This window comes from Myxine glutinosa, chromosome 4 (assembly GCF_964187855.1).
Source record: "Myxine glutinosa chromosome 4, kmMyxGlut1.1, whole genome shotgun sequence".
In the NCBI taxonomy this organism is placed as follows: Eukaryota; Metazoa; Chordata; class Myxini; order Myxiniformes; family Myxinidae; genus Myxine; species Myxine glutinosa.
The window spans coordinates 1,309,960-1,337,272 of record NC_136264.1 but is presented as its reverse complement, the minus strand read 5'-3'; the positions used below and the strand labels follow the sequence as shown (position 1 = coordinate 1,337,272).

The window sequence follows — 27,313 nt, the reverse complement described above, 5'->3', positions numbered from 1 at the left end:
GACGACATTCAAATCTCTACCTTACACTGTACATTTTAATCAACCAGATTACACAACAGACGACATTCAAATCTCTGCCTTACACTGTACATTTTATCAACCAGATCACACAATAGACGACATTCAAAGCTCTGCCTTACACTGTACATTTTATCAACCAGATCACACAATAGACGACATTCAAATCTCTACCTTACACTGTACATTTTAATCAACCAGATCACACAACAGACGACATTCAAATCTCTACTTTACACTGTACATTTTATCAACCAGATCACACAACAGACGACATTCAAATCTCTGCCTTACACTGTACATTTTATCAACCAGATCACACAATAGACATTCAAATGTCTACCTTACACTGTACATTTAATCAACCAGATCACACAACAGACGACATTCAAATCTCTGCCTTACACTGTACATTTTATCAACCAGATCACTCAGTAGATGACATTCAAATCTCTGCCTTACACTGTACATTTTATCAACCAGATCACACAATAGACGACATTCAAATCTCTGCCTTACACTGTACATTTTATCAACCAGATCACTCAGTAGATGACATTCAAATCTCTGCCTTACACTGTACATTTTATCAACCAGATCACACAATAGACGACATTCAAATCTCTGCCTTACACTGTACATTTTATCAACCAGATCACACAATAGACGACATTCAAATCTCTGCCTTACACTGTACATTTTATCAACCAGATCACTCAGTAGATGACATTCAAATCTCTGCCTTACACTGTACATTTTATCAACCAGATCACTCAGTAGATGACATTCAAATCTCTGCCTTACACTGTACATTTTATCAACCAGATCCCACAATAGACGACATTCAAAGCTCTGCCCTACACTGTACATTTTATCAACCAGATCACACAATAGACGACATTCAAATCTCTGCCTTACACTGTACATTTTATCAACCAGATCACTCAGTAGATGACATTCAAATCTCTGCCTTACACTGTACATTTTATCAACCAGATCACACAATAGACGACATTCAAATCTCTGCCTTACACTGTACATTTTATCAACCAGATCACTCAGTAGATGACATTCAAATCTCTGCCTTACACTGTACATTTTATCAACCAGATCCCACAATAGACGCCATTCAAATCTCTACCTTACACTGTACATTTTATCAACCAGATCACTCAGTAGATGACATTCAAATCTCTGCCTTACACTGTACATTTTATCAACCAGATCACACAATAGACGACATTCAAATCTCTGCCTTACACTGTACATTTTATCAACCAGATCACTCAGTAGATGACATTCAAATCTCTGCCTTACACTGTACATTTTATCAACCAGATCACACAATAGACGACATTCAAATCTCTGCCTTACACTGTACATTTTATCAACCAGATCCCACAATAGACGCCATTCAAATCTCTGCCATCAACCCAATTGTAAATCGATCACACACCACAATCCTGAGACGTGAGTCTTTTTGGACACAGAAACTTCAGACAGGGTTCCCTCATGGCATAAATGTTGACAAGTAACGGATGTCTCAACTCATTCACCTCAACTCATTCACTTCATTTTTTCATAAAAACATCCTTTTCACCTTTACCTCTCATTAACAAATGCAGGCAGTGTATGGATATGAACATAAAAACATATAAACCTGTACATGTGTGTATTTATACACAGTGCATTCAGAACGTATTCAGACCCCTTCACTTTTTTCACATTTTGTTATGTTGCATCCTTATGCTGAAATCGTTTAAATTCATTTTTTCCCTCATCAATCTACACTCAATACTCCACAATAACAAAGAGAGAACAGGATTTTAGAAAGTTTTGCAAATTTATTAAAAAGAAAAAACTGAAATATCACATTGACGTAAGTATTCATACCCTTTGCTATGACACTTGAAATTTAGCTCAGGTGTTTCCCATTTCTCTTGATCATCTTTGAGATGTTTCTACACCTTGATTGGAGTCCACCTGTGGTAAATTCAATTGATTGGACATGATTTGGAAAGGCACACACCTGTCTATATCAGGTCTCACAGCTGACAATGCACATCAGAGCAAAAACCAAGCCATGAGGTCGAAGGAACTGCCTGCAGAGCTCAGAGACAGGATTGTGTCGAGGCACAGATCTGGGGAAGCCGACAAAAATTCTCTGCTGCACAGAAAACACATGAAAGCCCACAGAATCTTGTTTCTCACAGTCTGAGATTCCTTTAGGTGCTTTTTTGCAAACTCCAACTGGGCTTTCATGTGTGTTTCACTGAGGAGAGGCTTCCGTCTGGCCACTCTGCCATAAAGCCCAGATCGGTGGAGTGTTGCAATGATGGTTGTCCTTCTGGAAGTTTCTCCCATCTCCACACAGGATCTCTGGAGCTCAGCCAGTGACCATCGGGTTCTTGGTCACCTCTCTTCCCAAGGCCCTTCTCCCCCGATTGCTCAGTTTGGCCGGGCGGCCAGCTCTAGGAAGAGTCCTGGTTGTTCCAAACTTCTTCCATTTAAGAATTATGGAGGCCACTGTGCTCTTGAGAACCTTCAATGCAGCAGAGATTTTTTGTCGGCTTCCCCAGATCTGTGCCTCGACACAATCCCGTCTCTGAGCTCTGCAGGCAGTTCCTTCGACCTCGTGGCTTGGTTTTTGCTCTGATATGCATTGTCAGCTGTGAGACCTTGTATAGACAGGTGTGTGCCATTCCAAATCATGTCCAATCAATTGAATTTACCACAGGTGGACTCCAATCAAGGTGTAGAAACATCTCAAAGATGATCAAGAGAAATGGGAGGCACCTGAGCTAAATTTCAAGTGTCATAGCAAAGGGTATGAATACTTACGTCAATGTGATATTTCAGTTTTTTCTTTTTAATAAATTTGCAAAACTTTCTAAAATCCCGTTTTCTCTTTGTCATTATGGGGTATTGAGTGTACATTGATGAGGGAAAAATGAATTTAAATGATTTCAGCGTAAGGCTGCAACATAACAAAATGTGAAAAAAGTGAAGGGGTCTGAATACTTTCTGAATGCACTGTATATGTGTGTGTGTGGAATGTGTGCACAACCCCACACGACTGAACTATGGAATCACTCTTTCACACTCCACTGAAACACACCTGGTAACCATATCGTATCTTTAATATAAATTTCCACTATGATCACATTTGATATGTGCTTTCTGGATTACGAGGTAAGTGGCCAGGGTTGCCAAGTCAGCAGATTTTTTTTTTTTTTTTTTTTTGTATACTGAATCGAGGCTCGTGAAAGAGCTGACATTTATCACACAAACAAATCAAACAGACAAACAAAATATATAAAAAGAGGGAGCGGTAGACAAGATGGGGAGAGAAGGGGAAGCACACAAACACAACATTTGAGAGCAGAGACATCGGGAGATGTGTGGGAGGGAGAGGGCCCGGGGGGAGGAGGCATGGGAAGGGGGGGGGGGGGGAGGGAGAAGTATAAAACACAAGGACACCAAGGACTTCCAGGAAAGAAGTTGGTATTTCAAAAAAGTGGATTTGGGGTGAAATTAGCGGGGGTAGAAAAGATCAAGGTTTTGGATGGGGGAAGATAAGAGATGGTGGTGAACAGCCGTTTTAAAGACCTGTAGGGAGGAGTGGGATTGAAGAGAGTGAGGGAGTTTGTTCCAGAGGCGGGAGAAAAGAGGAATGAAGGAGTGAAGGTGAGCAGAGAGTCTTGATTTTGGCAGTTTAACAATAAGAGGGTTGCAGGCAGATCTTATGCGACCTGTAGGAATATTTGGGGGACGGAGCCCAGAGAGAGCTGGGGGGGCAAGGCTGGAGAAGAGTCGGTAGAAGACGGAAAGACCACCAACAAAGGGAGATTCCAATGCTTCTGAAAGCTTTGGTTTCAACAGCGTGAAGACGAGCTAGGTGTGAGGCAGGAGCACCAGCCCAGGAGAGGCAGGAGATGGGTGGTTTGTCCCCACATATTACTTATAATGTGACAAACATCACATTTATTGTTGCGATTTCTTCCAAAGTCTGTTCACTTACCAAGCCAATGTTCAATTTGTTTTGTGTCTCCGAGATTGCATTTATAATTATTTTTGTCTTTTTATGCCTCCGCCCCTGAAGGTGACCGGAGGCATTATGTTTTTGGGTTGTCCATACGTACGTACGTACGGGCTAAACCTCGTTTTTCTCAGAAATCACATGTCCAATTGAGACAAAACTTTTAGGGTAGGAGTGACAGCCATTCAGAATATTTTTATGATAATTGTGACGTTGTAGGGTACGTGGTATGACAGCCTTCTTGGATTAAACACAAATAATAACAAAATTATTTATCGGAAACCGCTGAATGGAACAATTTTAAACTTGGCACATTGTCAAGTACTTCCAATAGGGCACAAAAGCATGATAATGATGACATCATAGGTGAAGTGGTATACAAGTCAAAAATGTTTTAATCGACTTCCTTGTCCTAAAAATCTGAAATTGCATGCACATAATCTATGACCCATTTGTATTAAAATTATGACATCATAGGTCACATGGTTTGGCAGCCGTATTGCATTTAACCTAAAACCTTAAAAAGCATCTTCTCCCAAACCACCAAATCGATCGACTCAAAACTTTACATGTGTCATTGACTAGGCATGGCGATTAAAATATTATCAAGAAAACATCATTGGTCACATGGTTTGGCAGCCATCTTGGATAGAAAAACTACCTTATCCGATCAACACGAAACTTCACAAACGTGATCCCCTACCCATTTTACACCAGTACATTTTTTACTCTAGTTTAAGGTCATATGTCACGTGGTGTGGCAGCCATATTAGCTTTAAAGCCAATATTTTTTAAAAATCTCTTCTCTGCAACTGCTTCACCGAGCGATGCGAAAATGTGATACTTGAAAACAGCTGAAGGGATTTAGTTCAAACTTGTTTATTTTTAGGACAGAACGAGGGCATCTACCCGTTGTGGGACTATTCGGAGGCATACTGGCGACACAGTCCCATTGTTCAAGCTATTGGTTCACGAGTTATCAAGTGACCACTATATTCGTCATGGGTGTGCGTCTGTCTGTCTGTCTGTCCGCAGCATAACTACCTGATATCATCCGATCTTGATGAAACTTTGGTGGGAGGTTGATATCATGATCTAGTTGTGTCCTGCCTAGAGTGGGCCTATTGCGCCCATTGTGGGCGGAGCCACGCCCGAAAAAGATGTCTTTTTATGGGGTATTCGAGTTCAAGCTACATCTTCTCCGAGGGAGTTGGTGGAATCTGACAGGGGTTTCGGTATTTGGTTAGGCCAATGTCATGTGTCTAGCCCCACGGAGCTCGATTTTTCATTTTCGCCCCAAGGTCAAGGTCACAAGGTCACAAAATTTAGAAAAGTCGATTTTTGATGGTTTTATTACATTGTTCGCTTCCTGACAGGGTGAAATGTCGTACATGTTTTTATATTATCACGTACATCATGAAATACAAGTTTTCCAACAAATTTGAGAATCTTCGACCTTTGACCTTTGAAGGTCACAAAGGTCAAATTTTCAAAGTTGTCGGAATCAAACCGAATTTTCGGTATTGTGTAGCTAACTAACCTCATAACTGGTTATGGTCCCGATTTGATGCATCAATCGTCGATGATCGTGACGATCGACTTGATAGCCCGTCCTTTGTCATTGAATACCGCTCGCTCGTGAACCATCATCGTCTCCTGACTTGTTCTTTTTATTTTTATTTCTCCTCCTTCACCCGATACTTTAAGGTTGTATAGTAATGTTAAACGTTTTGTGCAAGCAATCAATCCTACATATTTGCTTCATTTCATTCTTAAATCATCGATTTTTTGTTGTGGATCATTTGATGCTAACTCTTGATCATTTGATGATAACTTAACATTCACATTTACATCTTTCATTCAAAAGGTCAACATATCAAAACAACTTGAACCAGATGTTTGGTGAAGGCTGATATATATAAAAACCATCCATGGGTGATGATGTCACTGGTGCTTAGAATTGCAAACAGAGATAAACAAGAGCGTGGTACCATCACAATGTTTTGGATTTTTACAAGAGATTTGCATGAGAAGCGTTTCATTTGTGTGTTGTAAAGAAATACACAAAACAAGCTGTTGTCCCTCCAGAGGAGTTTTGAAAGCTTGCATACTTTTGTTCATGATATATATATCATTATATATCATGTATCATGATATATATATCAATGATATATATCATTTTATATCATTATATATATATATATATCATGAACAAAAGTATGCAAGCTTTCAAAACTCCTCTGGAGGGACAACAGCTTGTTTTGTGTATTTCTTTACAACACACAAATGAAACGCTTCTCATGCAAATCTCTTGTAAAAATCCAAAACATTGTGATGGTACCACGCTCTTGTTTATCTCTGTTTGCAATTCTATATATACTCCTATTTATATATATATATATATATATATATATATATATATATATATATATATATATATATATATATATATATATATATATGTATATATATATATATGTACGTATATATATATATATATATATATATATATATATATATATATATATATATATATATATATATATATATATATATATATATATATATATATATATACACACATATACACACACACACACACACAGTCACATGAAAAAGTAAGTACACCCCATGTAAAGTTTTGACTTTTTCAACATATTCAACATACAGCTATTTGATCTTCATTTCAACAATATTGATAGATAAAGGTGATATAATATAACAAATATCATGAAACATTTACATTTTCTAGTCCATTGTATAATTTAAATAAACATAAATGCAAATTTCGCATGTGGAAAAAGTAAGTACACCCTTGGCTCTAATAGGTGGTATTGCCCCCTTTGGCAGAAACAACCTGAAGTAGGAGTTTCTTATAACTGTCTACCAGTCTCTGACATCGACTGGGAGAAATTTTTGCCCACTCCTCCATGCAGAATTCTTTCAGCTGTGCGATGTTTGAGGGGTTTCTTGCATGCACAGCTCGTTTCAAATCCCCCCACAACATCTCGATGAGATTTAGATCCGGGCTTTGACTTGGCCATTCCAGAACCCTCCATTTGTTTCTTTTCAGCCATTCCTTGGTGGATTTACTGGTATGTTGAGGGTCATTGTCATGTTGCAAGGTCCACCTTCGGTTGAGCTTCAACTTTCCGACGGATGGCCTCACATTATCCTCAAGCACCCTCTGGTACAATGAAGAATTAATAGTGGATTCTATGATGGTGAACTGCCCAGGCCCTGATGCAGCAAAGCTGCCCCAAACCATAATATTTCCACCACCATGCTTTACAGTTGGTATCAGGTTCTTGTGGTCAAATGATGTCTTTGGTTTTCACCAAACATGTCTTCTGGTACTGTGGCCAAATAGCTCTACCTTTGACTCAACTGTCCAGAGCACATTGTTCCAGAAGTGCTGGTCTTTGCCTCGGTGTTCATTGGCAAACTTTAGTCTTGCCCTGATGTTCTTTCTGGACAGCAAAGGTTTCCTCCTGGCACACCTCCCATGTAGATCAAATTTGTGAAGCCTCTTTCTAATGGTAGACTCGTGCACTTTGACATCAACAGAGGCAAGAGCTATCTGTAGGTCCCGTGATGACATTTTGGGGTTCTTAGAGACTTCTTTCAGCATCTTGCGGTCTGCTCTCGGGCTGAACTTGCTGGGGCGGCTTGGCCTGAACAAGTTGGCAGTTGTTTGGAATCTTCTCCACTTGTAGATGATCTTCCGGACAGTCGAATGATTGATTTCAAATTGTTTGGAGATCTTTTTAAATCCCTTCCCAGACTCGTAGGCATCTCTAACCTTCTTTCTGAAGGCCTCAGAGAGCTCTTTTGATCTAGGCATGGTGACGCCGCACACTTCAACAACAAAGAGCAAACCAAACTAAATGTCTGAGGTTTAAATAAGACAGGTTCCTCCAAGATCCTCTCTAACGATGTTCTAATCATTTGCACCTGAGCTGGTGCACGTGATTCTAATTTTAGGTATTTGAAGTAATGATAAATGTGGGGGTGTACTTACTTTTTCCACATGCAAAATTTGCATTTATGTTTATTTAAATTATACAATGGACTACAAAATGTAAATGTTTCATGATATTTGTTAGATTATATCACCTTTATGTATCAATATTGTTGAAATGAAAATCAAATGGCTATGTTGAAATATGTTGAAAAAGTCAAAACTTTACATGGGGTGTACTTACTTTTTCACGTGACTGTATATATATATATATATATATACATATATATATACATATATATATATCCTTACTGTATTATACAGGGTTATATATATTGGGTAAAATGCACAGTGTTTGAGGGATTGTACTTAACCTGGGCACGTGTTCATTTCTATGGCTCGCACAAATGCTTTCTTCCAGGTGTGCTGGTTTTTAATTAATAAGTACAAGGGTATTTTATAACTCGGTACTCCTTCGATGAATCATTCAACTGTGGCTTTGTAACGACATATCATGGTTCATTGTCACTTGTCTTCTTTAAGAGATTTTCATTCATTGTCACTTGTCTTCTTGTTATTTCTTTTTAACCAAAAGCTCAATGCGGAAGCATTCCATACACCTCCAAATTTGCTTGTACTTGGTGTCTTACCACCACAGGTGCTACACTCTGTATTACCTGGCATGACATGTTTACTCTCGTCTCGAATCATGAGCAATTGCAAATAGCAGCTCAGTGTAAAAAGCAACAAACCACATTGGCCTTGAAAAAGCAAACGTGAAACATAATGGGTTTGTGTTGCCTTTTCTCTGACGAAGGTATAACACTCAAAGTCACCTGCACTTCGTTTGCCATGACAGTAAACGTGGGAAACACGTCCTATCTGAAATGTATATCGCCATTATAGTCGCATTGGATATACTCTTATTAACCCGAGGTTGGTAAAGCCATCCTTTATTTTATATACTGACTCACATCATCAGAGATAACTTCTTCTTTTTTTTTTTTTTGGTATACAAGATCGAGGCTCGTGAAAGAGCTAACATTAATCACACAAAAAGTCAAAACGACACATAAAATACAAAATAAGGGGAGCAATAGACAAGATTGGGAGAGAGGGGTAAGGACACAAACACAGCATTTGAGAGCAGGGACATCGAGAGAACTGTGGGAGAGGGCTTGGGGGGGAGGTGGGAGAGGTATAAAACATATGGACACTGCAAGGACTTCCAGGAAAGAAGTTGGAATTTCGAAAAAGTGGGTCTGGGGTGAATTAGCAGGGGTAGCAAGATCAAGGTTTTGGATGGGGGAAGATAAGAGATGGTGGTGAACAGCTGTTTTAAAGACCTGGAGGGAGGAGTGAGATTGAAGGGAGTGGGAGAGTTTGTTCCAGAGGCGGGAGAAAAGGGGAATGAAAGAGTGAAGGTGAGCAGAGCCCAGATTTTGGCACTTTAACCATAAGAGGGTTGCTGGCAGATCTTGTGCGACCTGCAGGAATATTTGGGGGACAGCACAGAGAAAGCTGGGGGAGCAAGGCCTGAGAGGAGTCGGTAGAAGACAGAAAGACCACCAACCTGCCTGCGGTGAGTGAGTGAAAGTCCCTCGGAGGTAGCTTCATCGCAGGAGATTCCAATGATTCTGAAAGCTTTGGCTTCAACAGCGTGAAGCCGAGCTAGGTGTGAGGCAGGAGCACCGGCCCAGAGGGGAGAACAGTATTCCATTGAGCTGCAGATGAAAGCCTTGTATGTGGTGAGGAGCTCAGGTGTGCCAAGGAAGGACTTCGCACGACAGAGGATGCCCAGTCGGCGACTGGCTTTGGAGGCCAGCTTGGAAATGTGGTTTTCCCAGGAAAGATCATGGCAGATAGTGAGACCCAAAAGCTTGAGCAACAGAACTTCTTGGAAAGGGTTGTTGAGAAAGTAGCTGGGAGTGTTTTCCAGTCGGTCTTTTCGGAGAGACATCGTAAGAGTGTGAGATTTGTCAGGATTGAAAGACATGTTCCACTTGTTTGACCAGTCTGTGATTTTGTCCAGGTCTGCAGAGAGTGAGGAGGCTGCAGACTGCCGATCTGAGGGATGAGGAATGGAGCGGCAGAGAGTGGAGTCATCAGCAAAGAGATAGAGAGGATTTTCCAGAGTCGGAGAGATCATTGATGAATGAATATGAATGATCGTTTTTTAAGGCCATTTTCCCCGCTATAGCAGGGGTTAGCCTAGCTGGCTCCATGACAATCATGGTTCCCTGTTTGAGGCAATGTTTTTATGGCCGGATGCCCTTCCTGACGCCAACCCTTAGCCGCCTCTTACGATGCACAGGGATACGGTGTACCTATTCTAAACCGGGGTACACACCGGGAGGAGAGAGATCATTGATGAAGACCAGAAAAAGCACAGGGCCCAGAACACTACCTTGGGGAACTCCAGCCAGAACAGGAAGGGCAGATGGGAGAAATCCATTCAGGGCCACACGTTGACTACAACCAGAGAGGAAGTCCGCAAGCCATGCGTGGAGATTTCCATGGACACCATAACAGGAGAGTTTCGTGAGCAGAGCTGGGTGCCAGACCATATCGAAGGCACGTGATATGTCAAGGGATGAAGCATGAAGAGAAGTACTTCTTGTGGCGGCATAGACTTTGGAAGTCTTCGAGCTATTGCTACAAGTTCGCAACACAGATCTTCAGCATCAATATCTTTGTTTCCATTGTGCATCAATGATTTTTCCAAATTCTTGCAGTCCTTAAGTACATCTTCAGTAGATTTTATCTTTATACTGTATATATCATACAGGAAGCCAAATAGTGAATTATATTGTTGTAGCTGTTGGAATCTCTCTTCAATAGATTGTATGGCCATGTCTAAAACAGCATATACTCTGTCCATATGCTCTGCTCTGCTCTGCATATGCTCTGTGCTCTGTCCCCCCCAATATTCCTTCAGGTCGCACAAGATCTGCCTGCAACCCTCTTATGGTTAAACTGCCAAAGTCGAGGCTCTCTGCTCACCTTCACTCTTTCATTCCCCTTTTCTCCCGCCTCTGGAACAAACTCCCCCACTCCCTTCAATCCCACTCCTCCCTCCAGGTCTTTAAAACAGCTGTTCACCACCATCTCTTATCTTCCCCCATCGAAAACCTTGATCTTTTCTACCCCCGGTAATTCACCCCAGAGTCCTTGCAGTGTTCATATGTTTTATTCCTCTCCCACCTCCCCCCAAGTCCTCCCGATGTCCCTGCTCTCAAATGTTGTGTTTGTGTCCTTCCCCCTCTCTCCCCATCTTGTCTGCCGCTCCCCTTGTTTTTTGTGTTTTGTGTGTCGGTTTGTCTTTTTGTGTGATTAATGTTAGCTCTTTCACGAGCCTCGATCTTGTATACAAAAAAAAAAAAAAAAAAAGGGAGACAGCTCTGATTTCCTGTTTGGCATTGAGGACCTCCATCCATTGTTGAGACAGCAGAAGCAACTTGTCCAGAGTAGAGTGACCTGGTCTGAATCCAAATTGATGATCGGGGATCAAGCCATTGGAGAAGAGGCAGGTTTTGATATCCGAAGCAATGATGGATTCCATGACTTTGCTAATAATTGGAAGCAGGCTGATTGGTCTGTAGTTGCAAGGATCTGTTTTTGCACATTTTTTGTGTAAAGTGGTAATGTTGGCTGATTTCCAAGCAGATGACAGATGACCTTGAGCAAAAGAGAGGGTGAAAAGAACAGAGAGAGGGTGAGATGGAGCAGAAGAGCAGGATTTTAGGACCCGTGGGCTGATGCCATCTGGTCCAGTTGCAGAATCAAAGTCGAGGTTTGACAAAAACTTCTCCACCTTGTCAGGAGAGAAGGAAACATTGTCCAGGAGCAGTTGGGTTCGACTGGGTAAGGTGGGAACAGAGAGAGATGGGTTTGGGACACAAGATTTTGAGGCAAACACAGAGTTGAGGCATTCGGCTTTGTCACGTGCGTTGTCAACTGTGTAGCCATTTGAGGTAAGGGAGGGGATGGAGGGAGAACAAACACCAGAAACGGATTCCATGGTTTCACAATGCCACACAAGCTTGTTTACAATTTTCCAGACTATGTTCTTTTCAGAATCAAACTTTTCTTCAGAACGTTGCAGAATCAAATGGTTGTTTCTCATTCCGTGGACAACGGACAATATGTATGTACTCGCATCTCGATCCTTCTCATTGCTGAATGCAACTGCTTAATTGTCCATTTCATACCACTTTTGTAGATAGACCATTACTAAAATGCATTAATACACCAGAGTGGTTAAACAATAGTCCATCATTATCAGGGTCAACAAAAAGTAGTGAGGGCTTTGACATTGAAGCATTTTCATTGGATATCTCATTTTATCTGATATACCATTTCCTTTAAACTTTAAAGAGATGCGTTGTTCTTGGAGCTTTGTGGGACTGCCAAAGTGTTTATAGACTAGAGAGGGTGTTAATAGAGCAATATTGTCAACTGTTGAACTGCACACTATATGTGTAAATGGGTTCGCTCATTTGGTGTTCCAAACTGAGCACAAGGCTCACGGTGTTTCGCTCCCAGGTTTGAATACCATGTAGCCAATCAATCTGTCCATCAACGAAACTTTTCAAAACCGATACAAAAGTACACATGTTTCTTAATATTTTTATCCTGAAAGCAATACATGTACAAGCTACTTGTGATGGAGCCTTGGATCACCATAGAAAAACATTTAGAAATCAGTTATCACACTCGCTTCAATCACACTTCCTCCAGGTCTTCTAAACAGCTGTCCGCCGCCATCTCGTATCTTCCCCCATCCAAAACCTTGATCTCCCCCCCCCCCCCCCCCCCGTCAAGTCAATACACCCCAAATCCACCTCCTTCAAATTCGGTTTTCCTTCCTGAAAGTCCTTGTCGTGTCCATCTTGTTTATCCCGTGTATCCCGCCCCAGCCCTCTCCCTTCCACAGATCTCCTGATGTCTCTGTTCTCTTCTGTTGTTGTGCTTCGCTCTCTCTCTCCCCCTCTTGTCTCCCACTCCCTTTATTATATGTTATATGTGTTAGCTCTTACACGAGCCTCGGCTTAGTATACAAAATGAATAAAAAATCAGATCAAAATGCTACCATTTCAAAAGGTAGCTTCGGATGTTTAATGTTCACATTGTGGAGAGATTGTGGGAGATGGCTTAATGTCCTCTCTGAAGGACTGCATAATTCAGATTCTTCCAGAGATCGATAAGAGCATCAGGCAGCCTAGTAAGGACAGCCTGAAAAATGGACCAGCTATTCCAATTTTTTTCGCTTTAATAATAATTTTAATTAGAGAAAATGTCGGCTGTTGAACCAGTAAACTGATCTGTAAGTGATTGTATTGAGTTATAGATGCATTTCTAATGAACTAGCAGGGACCCATGGAAAACCCTCCCTTTTTGGGGCGGTGTATCGGCAATGAAGCGCTGCGTCGCATGCTCCTGAAAGTGTATGTTTTAGCAATGTAAAGGTAGGGCATGGCAATTGTGAACATTCAACAATGTGGTCGGCCTGAACTGCATGAAAATCAAAATACCGATGGGTGGAGTCAGCCTTCCATCCACATCTTGTTTGATTACATTAATGACGTCATTGTGGGTGGAGTCAGGCCAACTGCCCAACCAATGGGCAAAAAGAGAGAAACATATGGACAGAAAACTTCCGCTACTTTAATACATAGATGAAAGATGGAGTTGTTGTGGGATTGGGCATTAGAAGAGTTTCGTCAAGACTTTGAACAGTGCATGAAAACTTAATCAAAATTTGTTTGTTGCTTGCCAGAAAAGATTCCGGCAAGTATGTTGGTTGGTTGGCTGTCTGTCTGTCTGTCTGTTTGTGCACAGTACTACGTCTACACCGTTGCATATAGAATCGCCAAACTTTACACACATATTTGTCTTGCCCTGGAATAGACTGTGCCCAATTTTTAACTCTCTCGGCCCAAGGCCTCCATTATGATGTCATAATTCAATAATTCGACAAGTACAAAACTTCATCCAATCAAGATGCAATTTCTGGAGCGCTGTGTCGGCATAAACTGGTGGAGAAAAAAAAAAAGATGATGACGTCATCGGTCACGTGGTTTGGCCGCCATCTTGAAAAAACCGAAAAGATTTGCACCTCTATATCTCCGAAAGTGGTGAATAGGAAAAATTGAGACATGGCTCATTGTAAAGAACTCTCCATGGGGAATAAAATATGTTAATGATGATGTCATAGGTGCCTCCATTATGCTGTCATAATTTGAGAAGTACAAAACTTCATCCGATCAAGATGAAATTTCTTGAGCATCAGGCCGAAAAAAATATATTGCTGGTCTCTGGTCAGACCAAAGTTCCAGAATTGATGCGGCGATGCGGGTTTTTTTTTCTTTTTCTTTTTTTGAAAAGCATGAATTGCACATATAAAGGTGTTTTTTTTTGTGTCACCATGCCTTGCGGTCCTCCTCATCTGCCGTGGCGCCGTCCAGAGAGAAATTAAAGACAGCTAATGGGACAGGTCGGCCTTTTTGTAAATAATGAACACAAGCTTAATAAGTTATTTTAAAATGTATTTATACTGAAAATCATTAAGTTCTTCAAGCATATTATAGACTGCCATTCCGTTCTCGAGATCGCCTCGCCGTACCGTCAAACATTCCAATGTGTCGATCGCGTCAACACTGCGCATGCGCAAGTGGTCTAACAGGCGATTGCCGAAGTATTTGAATGCTGAAAAAACCGCGCATGCACAAATGACTACACCCCGGACCAATCTCCGTGTGCGGCATGACACGCATGTGCATCAAAGCCGCGCATGCGCAGATGGGCTGTATGGTATGGTTCAAATCGGCACATGCGCAAATGACTACACCCCGGACCAATCTTCGTGTACAGGATGACACGCTGCATGTGTATCAAAGCCGCGCATGCGCAGATGGGCTGCATGGTGTAGTTCAAATCGGCGCATTCGCAAATGGCCGAAAATGCGATCACGGAAGCGCTTGAATCCATGCCGATGGTCTCCCACGATCTCTTCTCCCAGTCCACCAGATTATCACAGACACGTATAACTTCATGACAAACGAGATAGGATCCAGGCCTAACTAACGAGACCACCCGCAGCTCTCTTGGCCTTCCGGTTGCTTCACATGAACCCAACAAAGAACGTCTTCGTTTCAATAAATGACAATATCCAGCCGATTGGATTCATGACGGCACGGCACACAAAACTACTCATATCTTTGGAACGGCTGGTTGGATTTGGAGAAACTAAACGTAGTTTTGTCGGGGAGAACCGTGCGCGAACGTTGATACCCGAGATCTTTCATATTTCCCGAGATAGCGCGCCGGCCCAGCAACATGCATACATTATATGGCTCCTCACGCTCGAAATTGCGTTTCCGGCGAGAACGTGACGTCACCGCTCACTTAATTGCAATTATCTCGTCGGCGCCGCCTCAAGTATCCGCGAATACTTGAGGCGGTGCGGCATTGTTTATGTTTAATGTGCTCTATTAAATATAGACGGCGCGCGCTGTTGTAGGTACCGTTGGAAATTTAAAAAATAATAATTGTTGACGCTCAGGGTCAAAATCGATGCGCGCGCTGACCAGAGACCGGAAATATATATTTTTGGGCCTATAAATCTCGGAATAAATTAGTTTAGAAAACAAATAATGACGATGTCATCGGTCACGTGGTTCGGCCGCCATATTTGTACAAAATGGCCGATAAAAAAACTACATTCCGGCAAGTCCTCGGTCTCTGACCGATTTTTCATCTGTCTGTCTGTCTCTCCATGGTGCAGCCAAGGCAGGTTCGATGCTGCCAAAGCAGTCTTAGTGAGGATTACACTGGGTGGTTTGCCTTTGCCTTCCTTGCATTAGTCACGGCTGGAGTTTGTAATTTGTTTGGGGTGCCGGCAATAACTCAACAACTCTTCACGAATGACACCGTGGGATCTTTAATATCCACTAACTGTTACTAGCAGATGGGAAACCTGGATTAACGCCCATCCGAGGGACTCCATGGCTTTGTGATGAAATGCCAGTCAATGGGAAATGCAATGAGAAACGAATGTGACGGTTCGTTGCCATATGCAGATCAAACACAGTCGACACAGCTGAATGGTGAGTGCGCTACCTTTGCACCGTGTAATAGGACATCAAAATTAGCCTCGAGTAAGAAAACTCCATCCAGGGAGACGAAAGGTTTAAATAGACAGAGATATGCAAGGGTTAATGGAAAGAATAAACAATGAAAGATATCCTTGGAAAAGAACAAAGTTACTCCAGTAATGCACGAATGCAAGATGAAGTAATGCACGTTACTGTACCAACTAAAACCACTCAACGGTTACTTATCGTAACGCGCACCGAAACCTAAATTCTGCCCCTCAGCCAATGATACAACCCCGCAGCCTTGTGCTATGTACAAACGTACAGGTACTCTGCACAGAGTACAGTGTGTACAGTGTGGCCTGTTTGTACAGTTGTGTGCGTACTGTGTACAGTGTGGCATGCTTGTACAGTCGTGTGCGTGCTGTGTACAGTACATCCTGCTTGTGCAGTTGTGTACGTACTGTGTCCAGTGCATCCTGCTTGTACAGTTGTGTAAGTACTTTGTACAGTGCAGGCTGCTTGTACAGTTGTGTAAGTACTGTGTAGTGCATACTGCTTGTACAGTTGTGTAAGTACTGTGTACAGTGCATCCTGCTTGTACAGTTGTGTACGTACTGTGTACAGTGCCTCCTGCTTGTACAGTTGTGTACGTACTGTGTCCAGTGCATCCTGATTGTACAGTTGTGTAAGTACTGTGTACAGTGCATCCTGCTTGTACAGTTGTGTACGTACTGTGTACAGTGCCTCCTGCTTGTACAGTTGTGTACGTACTGTGTCCAGTGCATCCTGCTTGTACAGTTGTGTACGTACTGTGTCCAGTGCATCCTGATTGTACAGTTGTGTAAGTACTGTGTCCAGTGCATCCTGATTGTACAGTTGTGCAGTTGTGTACGTACTGTGTCCAGTGCATCCTGCTTGTACAGTTGTGTAAGTACTGTGTACAGTGCAGCCTGCTTGTACAGTTGTGTAAGTACTGTGTAGTGCATACTGCTTGTACAGTTGTGTAAGTACTGTGTACAGTGCATCCTGCTTGTACAGTTGTGTAAGTACTGTGTACAGTGCATCCTGCTTGTACAGTTGTGTGCGTACTGTGTCCAGTGCATCCTGATTGTACAGTTGTGTAAGTACTGTGTACAGTGCATCCTGCTTGTACAGTTGTGTAAGTACTGTGTACAGTGCATCCTTCTTGTACTGTTGTGTACGTACTGTGTCCAGTGCATCCTGATTGTACAGTTGTGTAAGTACTGTGTACAGTGCATCCTGCTTGTACAGTTGTGTAAGTACTGTGTAGTGCATACTGCTTGCACAGTTGTGTAAGTACTGTGTCCAGTGCAGCCTGCTTGTACAGTTGTGTAAGTACTGTGTAGTGCATACTGCTTGCACAGTTGTGTAAGTACTGTGTCCAGTGCAGCCTGCTTGTACAGTTGTGTAAGTACTGTGTCCAGTGCAGCCTGCTTGTACAGTTGTGTAAGTACTGTGTAGTGCATACTGCTTGTACAGTTGTGTAAGTACTGTGTCCAGTGCATACTGCTTGCACAGTTGTGTAAGTACTGTGTCCAGTGCATACTGCTTGTACAGTTGTGTAAGTACTGTGTCCAGTGCATCCTGCTTGTACAGTTGTGTAAGTACTGTGTCCAGTGCAGCCTGCTTGTACAGTTGTGTAAGTACTGTGTAGTGCATACTGCTTGTACAGTTGTGCAAGTACTGTGTAGTGCATACTGCTTGCACAGTTGTGTACGTACTGTGTACAGTGCATCCTGCTTGTACAGTTGTGTAAGTACTGTGTAGTGTATTCTGCTTGTACAGTTGTGTAAGTACTGTGTCCAGTGCATCCTGCTTGTACAGTTGTGTAAGTACTGCATACAGTGCATCCTGCTTGTACAGTTGTGTACGTACTGTGTCCAGTGCATCCTGATTGTACAGTTGTGTAAGTACTGTGTACAGTGCATCCTGCTTGTACAGTTGTGTAAGTACTGTGTACAGTGCATCCTGCTTGTACAGTTGTGTACGTACTGTGTCCAGTGCATCCTGATTGTACAGTTGTGTAAGTACTGTGTCCAGTGCAGCCTGCTTGTACAGTTGTGTAAGTACTGTGTTGTGCATACTGCTTGCACAGTTGTGTAAGTACTGTGTCCAGTGCATCCTGCTTGTACAGTTGTGTAAGTACTGTGTAGTGCATACTGCTTGCACAGTTGTGTAAGTACTGTGTAGTGCATACTGCTTGTACAGTTGTGTAAGTACTGTGTAGTGCATACTGCTTGTACACTTGTGTACGTACCGTGTACAGTGTAGCCTGATTGTAATCTACCGTTGTGGGTGTCTTCCCTATACCGTATGCTGTTTTTACTGCAGTTGGAATTTTAACAGTGCAGTGCAGATGGGAATAGAGCCTGTGATTGATGCTGTGAAGAGGAACAGGTTGAGATGGTTTGGTCATGTGTTGAGGAAGGATGAAAGTGACTGGGTGAGAAGAGTGATGGAAATGAATGTAGAAGGAAGTAGAGGACGGGGAAGACCGAGAAAGACTTGGCTAAAGATGGTGGAAGAAGAAATGCGGGCAAGGGGGTTAACAAGGAGAGATGCAGAAAATAGGGCAAAATGGAGAAGATTGTCATGGGGACCGCAAGGCTAACCCCCGCTCTAGCAGGGAAAATGGCCTTAAAATGCATGTTGTTGTTGTTGTTGTTTAGCCAAAAGCACACCTTGCTGATGGGGACACATTCAAGCAAATGGTAAAAGTGAAATGGTTTGAAAGTTGTTCCTCATTTCTCTCGCTGTGTTTAGGACCTGATGCTAATACACAACGTTGATGTTTTAAACACTCATTCAAGCCGTGTACCTTCTGGAGATAAGTGTGTGCGTGGGAACTAATGGGGTGTGGCGGACACAAAAGCCCACTGGCGTGGTGACATCATTCCACGCACCAAGTGGGCGGTGGCCACGCCCGAGGGGTAGGCGTGGCCTCATGATATACACCGGGCGACCAGCCCGGAGGAGTTCAGTGTTACAATGTAGTCTTACAATAAAGACGTTTATATGTTACCGCTTGTCCGCTTCCTCCTTGCTCACAAGCAGCGTGCGTAACGCCGCGCTTTACTGGTGACCCTCGACGTTGGATCTGCCGGAGCGATCCTTCCACACGCGACGCCATCGCCATGGCCGCCTTCGTCAAACTTCCGGAATTTTGGGAGGCTCAGGCCGAAGTCTGGTTCGTCCAGGCCGAAGCCCAATTTCAGCTTCGGCACCTCACCGGCGATGACACGCGCTACTGCCACGTCGTCGCCTCCCTCGGGCCCGGCACGGCCGCTCGAGTTGTGTCCGTCCTTCGCCACCCACCGGACGGCCACAAGTACGAGGCACTGAAGCGGCTACTCCTAGCCACGTTCAGCCTCACGGACGACGCACGGGCCGACCGCCTCCTGGATCTCCCCGAGCTCGGTGAGACGCGCCCGTCGGTCCGAATGGACCATATGCTGTCACTGTTGGGCGACGAAGCCCCCGGTTCGCTATTCCGGGCGCTTTTCCGTCGCCAACTTCCAGCGCAGGTTCGCCTCGCGTTGGCCGGGACCGGGCTAACGGAACCCCGAGCATTGGCGGCCGAGGCGGACAAGTACTTCGCCGCTTCGGACACGCGGGCGAGCGTTGGCGTGGCCGTCACGGCCTTCGACGCTGATGTTCCACAGCATCATCTTCTACAGCACGCTGAGGTTCAGCAGCATGCTGATACGCACCTCGTGAACGCCGCCACGCCCCGCCCACCGCCGCGGCGAAAACCGCCACCGCGGGGAAACCCGTCGACTCCACCGGCCTGGCGGAGCCAGCGGCGCTCCTCCAGCTCCACCACCTGGTGCTGGTTCCACGCCAAGTTCGGCCACGAAGCTCGGCGGTGTCATCCGCCGTGCTCCTTCAACGGGTCGGGAAATGCCCGGGCCGGCGCTCAATTGTGGCGATGAGCGCCGGCCGTTCGAGCAGCCTGCTGTTCATAACGGACACCTTCTCCGGGCGCCGTTACCTGTGCGACACGGGAGCGCAGGTGAGTGTCATTCCCGCCGGCACGTCAGACAAGCACGCCGCGGGTGGGGGCCCCGCGCTGCTTGCCGCGAACGGGACGCCCATCCGTACGTACGGAAAACGCTGCCTCTCTCTGCGGTTTGGAGGGCAGGTTTTCCGATGGACGTTCGTCACCGCCGACGTGCCCATGGCACTGCTTGGCGCGGACTTCCTGTGCGCTAATGGGCTCCTGGTCGACGTCAAGCGCAGACGGCTTGTCCAGGCCGAGACGTTCAGCTCGCTCGCTTGTGCGTTGCCTAGCTCAACGAGCGGCTTGCCAAGCGGCTTGCCGAACAATTCGGTTCCGGCCACGTTGGTCTGTACGCTTCCGGCAGCGGACGCATTCACCCGCCTCCTCGCCGGCTTCCCGGCCCTCACGCGGCCCACCTTCTCGGCGGGGGCCGTCAAGCACGGGGTGGCCCATCACATCCCCACCGTCGGGCCACCGGTCTACGCCCGGGCACGCCGCCTCGAGCCGACGAAGCTGGCGGTGGCAAAAGCGGAGTTCGCTACCCTGGAGCGACTCGGCATCGTTCGGCGCTCAGAGAGCGCTTGGGCGTCGCCGCTGCACATCGTGCCGAAGCCCGGCGGGGGATGGCGACCGTGTGGGGACTATCGCCGTCTCAATGACGCCACGACTCCCGACCGCTACCCCGTCCCCCACATTCAGGACTTTTCCGCCCGTTTGGCGGGCAGGTCCTTCTTCTCGAAGGTGGACCTCATACGCGGCTACCATCAGGTCCCCGTCAGGCCGGAGGACGTCCCGAAGACGGCGGTCATCACGCCATTTGGACTCTTCGAGTTCCTGCGCATGCCCTTCGGTCTGAAGAATGCGGCTCAGGCGTTCCAGCGACTGATGGACAGCGTCCTGCGCGACTTGGATTTTGTCTACGTCTACCTGGACGATATCCTCGTCGCCAGCGCGTCCCGCGAAGAGCACCTACGCCACCTCCGCACGCTCTTCGAACGCCTGGGCCAGCATGGCCTGATTGTGAACCCCGCAAAGTGCCGGTTCGGCGCCGCCACAATCGATTTTCTGGGGCACCGTGTCACCAGGCATGGCGCCGTCCCCCTGCCGGCCAAGGTGGAGGCGGTGAAGGGGTTTCCGCGCCCCCGCACGATCAGAGGGCTGCAGGAGTTCCTGGGCATGGTGAACTTTTACCATCGGTTCCTGCCCCGTATCGCCCAGCTCCTGCGCCCCCTGCACGAAGCTCTCCGAGGTAAGCCGGGCAAAGGCGACGTTACCTGGACCGAGCAGATGGACACGGCGTTCACGGGCGCGAAGCTCGCCTTGGCTAACGCCACCATGCTCGCGCACCCGGCGCCCGATGCACCGATCGCCCTCACCACCGATGCCTCGGACTACGCGGTGGGCGCGGTGCACGAGCAATGGGTGCGTGGAGCTTGGCAACCGCTGGCGTTCTTTAGCCGGCAGCTTCGCCCGCCCGAACGCCGTTACAGTACCTTCGACCGCGAGTTGCTCGGACTTCACTTGGCGGTCAGGCACTTCCGCCATCTGCTCGAGGGCCGGGCGTTCACTGCCTTCGTCGATCACAAGCCGCTGATCTTCGCGATGGGCAAGGTCACCGAGCCGTGGTCGGCCCGGCAGCAGCGTCACCTCTCGGCCGTGTCCGAGTACACGACGGACATCCAGCACGTCGCGGGGAAGGACAACCCGGTGGCGGATTGCCTTTCCCGGGCCGTCGCCCACGCAGTCCACCTCGGCATCGACTATGCCCGGATGGCAGCGGACCAGGCCGCTGACCCCGACGTCCAGGCCTTGCGGACCGCCGTCACGGGCCTCCGCGTCACCGAGGTGCCGTTCGACGGCGCGGGCGCGGCCCTCTTGTGCGACGTCTCCCTCGGGCGTCCTCGCCCCATTGTGCCCGCGGGCTGGCAGCGCCAGGTGTTTGACGCCATCCACGGCCTGTCCCACCCGGGCGCGAGGGCCTCCCAAAGGCTGATCGCCGACAAGTTCGTCTGGCATGGCCTCCGGAAGGCCGTCCGCGGCTGGGCCAGGACGTGCCTCGCGTGCCAGCGCGCCAAGGTGCACCGGCACACCCAGGCCCCGTTGGCCCCGTTCACGGTGCCGGAACGCCGGTTTGACCACGTCCACGTGGACCTGGTGGGACCTCTGCCCCCCTCGCGGGGTTTCACCCACGTCCTCACCATGGTGGACCGCACCACCCGGTGGCCGGAGGCCGTGCCCTTGGCGTCGACAACGGCGGCCGATGTCGCGCAGGCTTTCATCGCCACCTGGGTCGCCCGGTTCGGCGCCCCCTCAGACATCTCATCTGACCGCGGCCCCCAGTTCACCTCGGAGCTCTGGGGGGCGGTTGCGCAGGGGCTCGGGGTCCGGCTGCACCGAACCACGGCCTACCACCCCCAGGCTAACGGCCTGTGTGAGCGATTTCACCGCTCATTGAAGGCCGCGCTCCGGGCCACCCTCCGCGACGGCGGCTGGGTCGACAGACTCCCCTGGGTCCTGCTGGGCCTCCGGACGGCGCCCAAGGAGGACCTGCGCGCATCCGCGGCGGAGTTGGTCTTCGGGCAACCGCTGCGGGTGCCGGGCGAGTTCCTCCCCGACTCCACGGCACCATGGTCCGCGGCACAGCAGCGCTCCGCTCTGCAAGAGACCGCCCAGAGGTTCGCCCCGGTGCCAACGGCATGCCACGGGCACCCACCGACGCACGTCGCCCCGGAGCTTCGCACGGCGGAGTACGTCTTCGTCCGCCACGATGCCCATCGGACACCACTGCGGCCCCCGTACGACGGGCCTTTCCGCGTGCTGGAGACCGGGGCGAAGCACTTCACCCTGGACATCGGCGGTACTCCTGACCGCGTTTCGGTAGACCGCCTCAAACCGGCCCACCTCGATGTGGACCATCCACCGCCAGTGGCCCGACCCCCACGTCGGGGCCGCCCTCCTGCGGGCGGACCCCCGGCACCGCCCAGCCCCGCCGCCACGGCGCCCCCCGGTCCTGCACCCATCCCAGGGGCAGCCAGGGGCATCCCACCTGGTATCCCTGCACCCCGGACGCCGCCGATCGCCAGGGGGCGCTTCGGCCGGGTCATTCGTCTGCCCCGCAAACTGGCCCTCCAGGTGCGCGGGAATTCTGGGGGGGCGCGTGTGGCGGACACAAAAGCCCACTGGCGTGGTGACATCATTCCACGCACCAAGTGGGCGGTGGCCACGCCCGAGGGGTAGGCGTGGCCTCATGATATACACCGGGCGACCAGCCCGGAGGAGTTCAGTGTTACAGTGTAGTCTTACAATAAAGACGTTTATATGTTACCGCTTGTCCGCTTCCTCCTTGCTCACAAGCAGCGCGCGTAACGCCGCGGCGCTTTAGGGGTATCAGTTTTTGGGATCAAAGATCTTGGGTTCGATTCTGATACCAACACGAAAAATAGAGAAATACGAGAAGCATTTGGAATGCAAGAGGTCGTTCGTGAATGAGGGTGTGTGTGTGTGTGTGTGTGTGTGTGTGTGTGTGTGTGTGTGTGTGTGTGTGTGTGTGTGTGTGTGTGTGTGTGTGTGTGTGTGTGGTTTTATTTTCAATGGCAGCGGTTGTGCGCTGTTGTAAAGGAGTGTGGTGTCGGTATGGTAAGTGTGTGCTATAAAAGGGCAATGAGAATACGAGAGTGTGCACCATGTCAGTCGGCGCTTACCCCACTCAAGCCCAACGTGTTCAATTCGCCATGACCATCACATCGCCACGCTCCACATCCATGATGAATCCAAACTTCCGGCGTGATCTCACTTTCCTTACCGAAACTTTCGTCCCGTGTTTGTGAAACTTCTTCACACAGAAGATGTTGAAACGCGAAGAGGGCCAAGTGCAGCTCAATGCTCTTCCAAACTCTCTTCTCTGTTTTCCTGAGACCTCCCCCCTTGTCCCCGCTCCGCCTCTGTGGTTCGTGCTCGGAATGAGAGGGAGAACAAGATAATGAGAGCCAGGCGGGGCTGGGCAGGGACGACGAGAAAAAACAACCCCGAGCTTCCTGTGTTTTGGAAAAAAAACAAAAAACTTTTGTGCTTAAATGTACTTTTTATTGCGATTTGGATGGAGTGCGATTCCAGTCACTGGTTAATTCAAATAAAACCGTCAAGTTCGAAGCGTTCTCAGCTTTCACATTTTAAACGAAAATGAGCAGCCGTCGAGTACAAAGTTTGCGAGTTGCACGAAGTTCGCAGGGAGGAGGACGGGAGGTCGTGTGTCGTGTGTCGTGTGTCGTGTGTCGTGTGTCGTGTGTCTTGTGTCGTGTGTCGTGTGTTTCGAGTTATTTTAGAAACGAATTTCACCGGGAAAAGGGTTTGGGACGAGGTAATGTGGGAGTCAAAGTACGTTGATGTGTATGTGTTGTGTGATCATGACTGTGTACGTAATATGTATATTATAACCTATTCGCCTTGGGGGAAGATTGCAAGGGACGTTCTCAAAACTACCTCCCTGGTACCGATCCTGAAGCCGCCGCTCCTCATGTAACTCTACAGTGTCTACCCTTTAGAATTACCCTTCAGCACCCTTTAGGATTACCCTTCAGCACCCTTTAGGATTACCCTTCAGCACCCTTTAGGATTACCCTTCAGAACCCATTAGAATTACCCTTCAGCACCCTTTAGGATTACCCTTCAGAACCCTTTAGAATTACCCTTCAGAACCCTTTAGGATTACCCTTCAGAGCCCTTTAGAATTACCCTTCAGAGTCCTTTAGAATTACCCTTCACCACCCTTTAGGATTACCCTTCAGCACCCTTTAGAATTACCCTTCAGCACCCTTTAGGATTACCCTTCAGAACCCTTTAGAATTACCCTTCAGAACCCTTTAGGATTACCCTTCAGAGCCCTTTAGAATTACCCTTCAGAACCCATTAGAATTACCCTTCAGAACCCTTTGGAATTACCCTTCAGAACCCTTTAGGATTACCCTTCAGAGCCCTTTAGAATTACCCTTCAGAACCCATTAGAATTACCCTTCAGAACCCATTAGAATTACCCTTCAGAACCCTTTAGAATTACCCTTCAGAGCCCTTTAGAATTACCCTTCAGAACCCATGAGAAGAACCCTTTAGAATTACCCTTCAGAACCCTTTAGGATTACCCTTCAGAGCCCTTTAGAATTACCCTTCAGAACCCATTAGAATTACCCTTCAGAACCCATTAGAATTACCCTTCAGAACCCTTTAGAATTACCCTTCAGAGCCCTTCAGAATTACCCTTCAGCACCCATTAAAATTACCCTTCACCACCCTTTAGAATTACCCTTCAGCATCCTTTAGGATTACCCTTCAGAACCCTTTAGAATTACCCTTCAGAACCCTTTAGGATTACCCTTCAGAGCCCTTTAGAATTACCATTCAGAACCCATCAGAATTACCCTTCAGCACCCATCAGAATTACCCTTCAGAACCCATCAGAATTACCATTCAGAACCCTTTAGAATTACCATTCAGAACCCATCAGAATTACCCTTCAGCACCCATCAGAATTACCCTTCAGAACCCATCAGAATTACCCTTCAGCACCCTTTATAATTACCCTTCAGCACCCTTTAGAATTACCCTTCAGCACCCTTTAGAATTACCCTTCAGCACCCTTTATAATTACCCTTCAGCACCCTTTAGAATTACCCTTCAGCACCCTTTAGAATTACCCTTCAGCACCCATCAGAATTACCATTCAGAACCCTTTAGAATTACCATTCAGAACCCATCAGAATTACCCTTCAGCACCCATCAGAATTACCCTTCAGCACCCATCAGAATTACCCTTCAGAACCCATCAGAATTACCCTTCAGCACCCTTTATAATTACCCTTCAGCACCCTTTAGAATTACCCTTCAGCACCCTTTAGAATTACCCTTCAGCACCCTTTATAATTACCCTTCAGCACCCTTTAGAATTACCCTTCAGCACCCTTTAGAATTACCCTTCAGCACCCTTTAGAGGAAATGCTTCAGCATGGATGACTCCTGTCCTCTTCGGGGAGTTAACGTTAAACCGAGGGGTTTGATGCCGACAGGTGCTCGTGCAGCAAGGTGGGCGCAACAAAACAGACAGCTGGTGTTGACACCAGCTTGATTCATTGAGAAACGGCATGTATAACACAACTGAACACAATACAATGTACAAAGCAGTAAGTGACATAGGGTACAATGATTAACTCAAAGTACATCTACTAAATATAAAGGACAGTTATCAGTGAGGGATGAGGATAAAAAGCGGAAAATGGGAACGGAAAAGAAGGAAGGAAGTCAAGTCAAGCATCTGACATACATTGAGAAAACGCAAACAAGTTACAAACACCAAGGAAATAACGTATTAGGTACTGGAAATCTGACATCAACCAACACAACGTTTAACGATGTAAAAACGAAAAGTACCACATTTAGCAAAAGACTTCAGCCAGTAGGCCTATCCTGCTGTTTCTTTGGTAAATGGACATGCACCGACTATTTTAACATGTCTCACTTAAAGGGTTGCGCTGCATCCCATGACATTTGCAGCACAGGACAGAAATTGTGCGGTTTATTTACAAAAATTTTGAAAGTTCTCTCATATAAGTATATCATTCCATAAAGTGTAAGCCCAGCTGCTTGCCCATATATAAACGAAGTTGATTTGGTCCAGAGAGGAAATGCAAAGAGAAAAATAAACTACATTGGTAACAGAAAGTTCCATGTTTTGGTTGTTTGGCTGAGGAATATCTACCTGCGACCTCCAGATAAGAGTTGGTAACCCTGGATGAAAACACAAATATCATAACTCAAACCACTATTGAGACGAAGCCTTTTAAAGATCTCATTGGTGAATGTAAACATTTTTAATACCTTTGTGTAATTAGCACATGTATATATATATATATATACAGTCGTGGTCAAAAATATTGGCACCCTTGCACTTTTTTCAAATAATGCACCATTTCTTCCAGAAAATTGTTGAAATTAATAAATATTTTGGTATCCACATTTGTTTTCCTTTAGTTTACAGAGGAACAAAACGAAACAGCTGAAAAAATTACTAAATATTAGCTTATTCCACACAGAAATCCTAAAATGGCACGGACAATATTATTGGCACCTTTTACAAGTTGTTAGAAATAATTCGATTTGAAGCAGGTGATTCTTCTTTACTTTGGGAT

The 27,313-nt window shown here is 46.4% G+C and overlaps 2 protein-coding genes across 3 annotated transcripts in view; one reads left to right on the top strand and one right to left on the bottom strand.

Moving 5' to 3' along the window:
• Nucleotides 1–24,094, bottom strand: part of LPAR6 (lysophosphatidic acid receptor 6) — a 33,812-nt gene extending 9,718 nt beyond the window's left edge. Inside the window, exon 1 of one of the 2 annotated variants that reach the window (XM_068111810.2) lies at nucleotides 23,840–24,094. The gene's annotated coding sequence lies outside the window, so the exon portion shown is untranslated. The remainder of the gene's footprint in view (nucleotides 1–23,839) is intronic. The other variant, XM_068111811.2, reaches the window with a different exon arrangement.
• RB1 (RB transcriptional corepressor 1) overlaps nucleotides 1–27,313 on the top strand; it is a 286,072-nt gene that overhangs the window by 168,372 nt on the left and 90,387 nt on the right. The gene's annotated exons all lie outside the window — the stretch shown is intronic.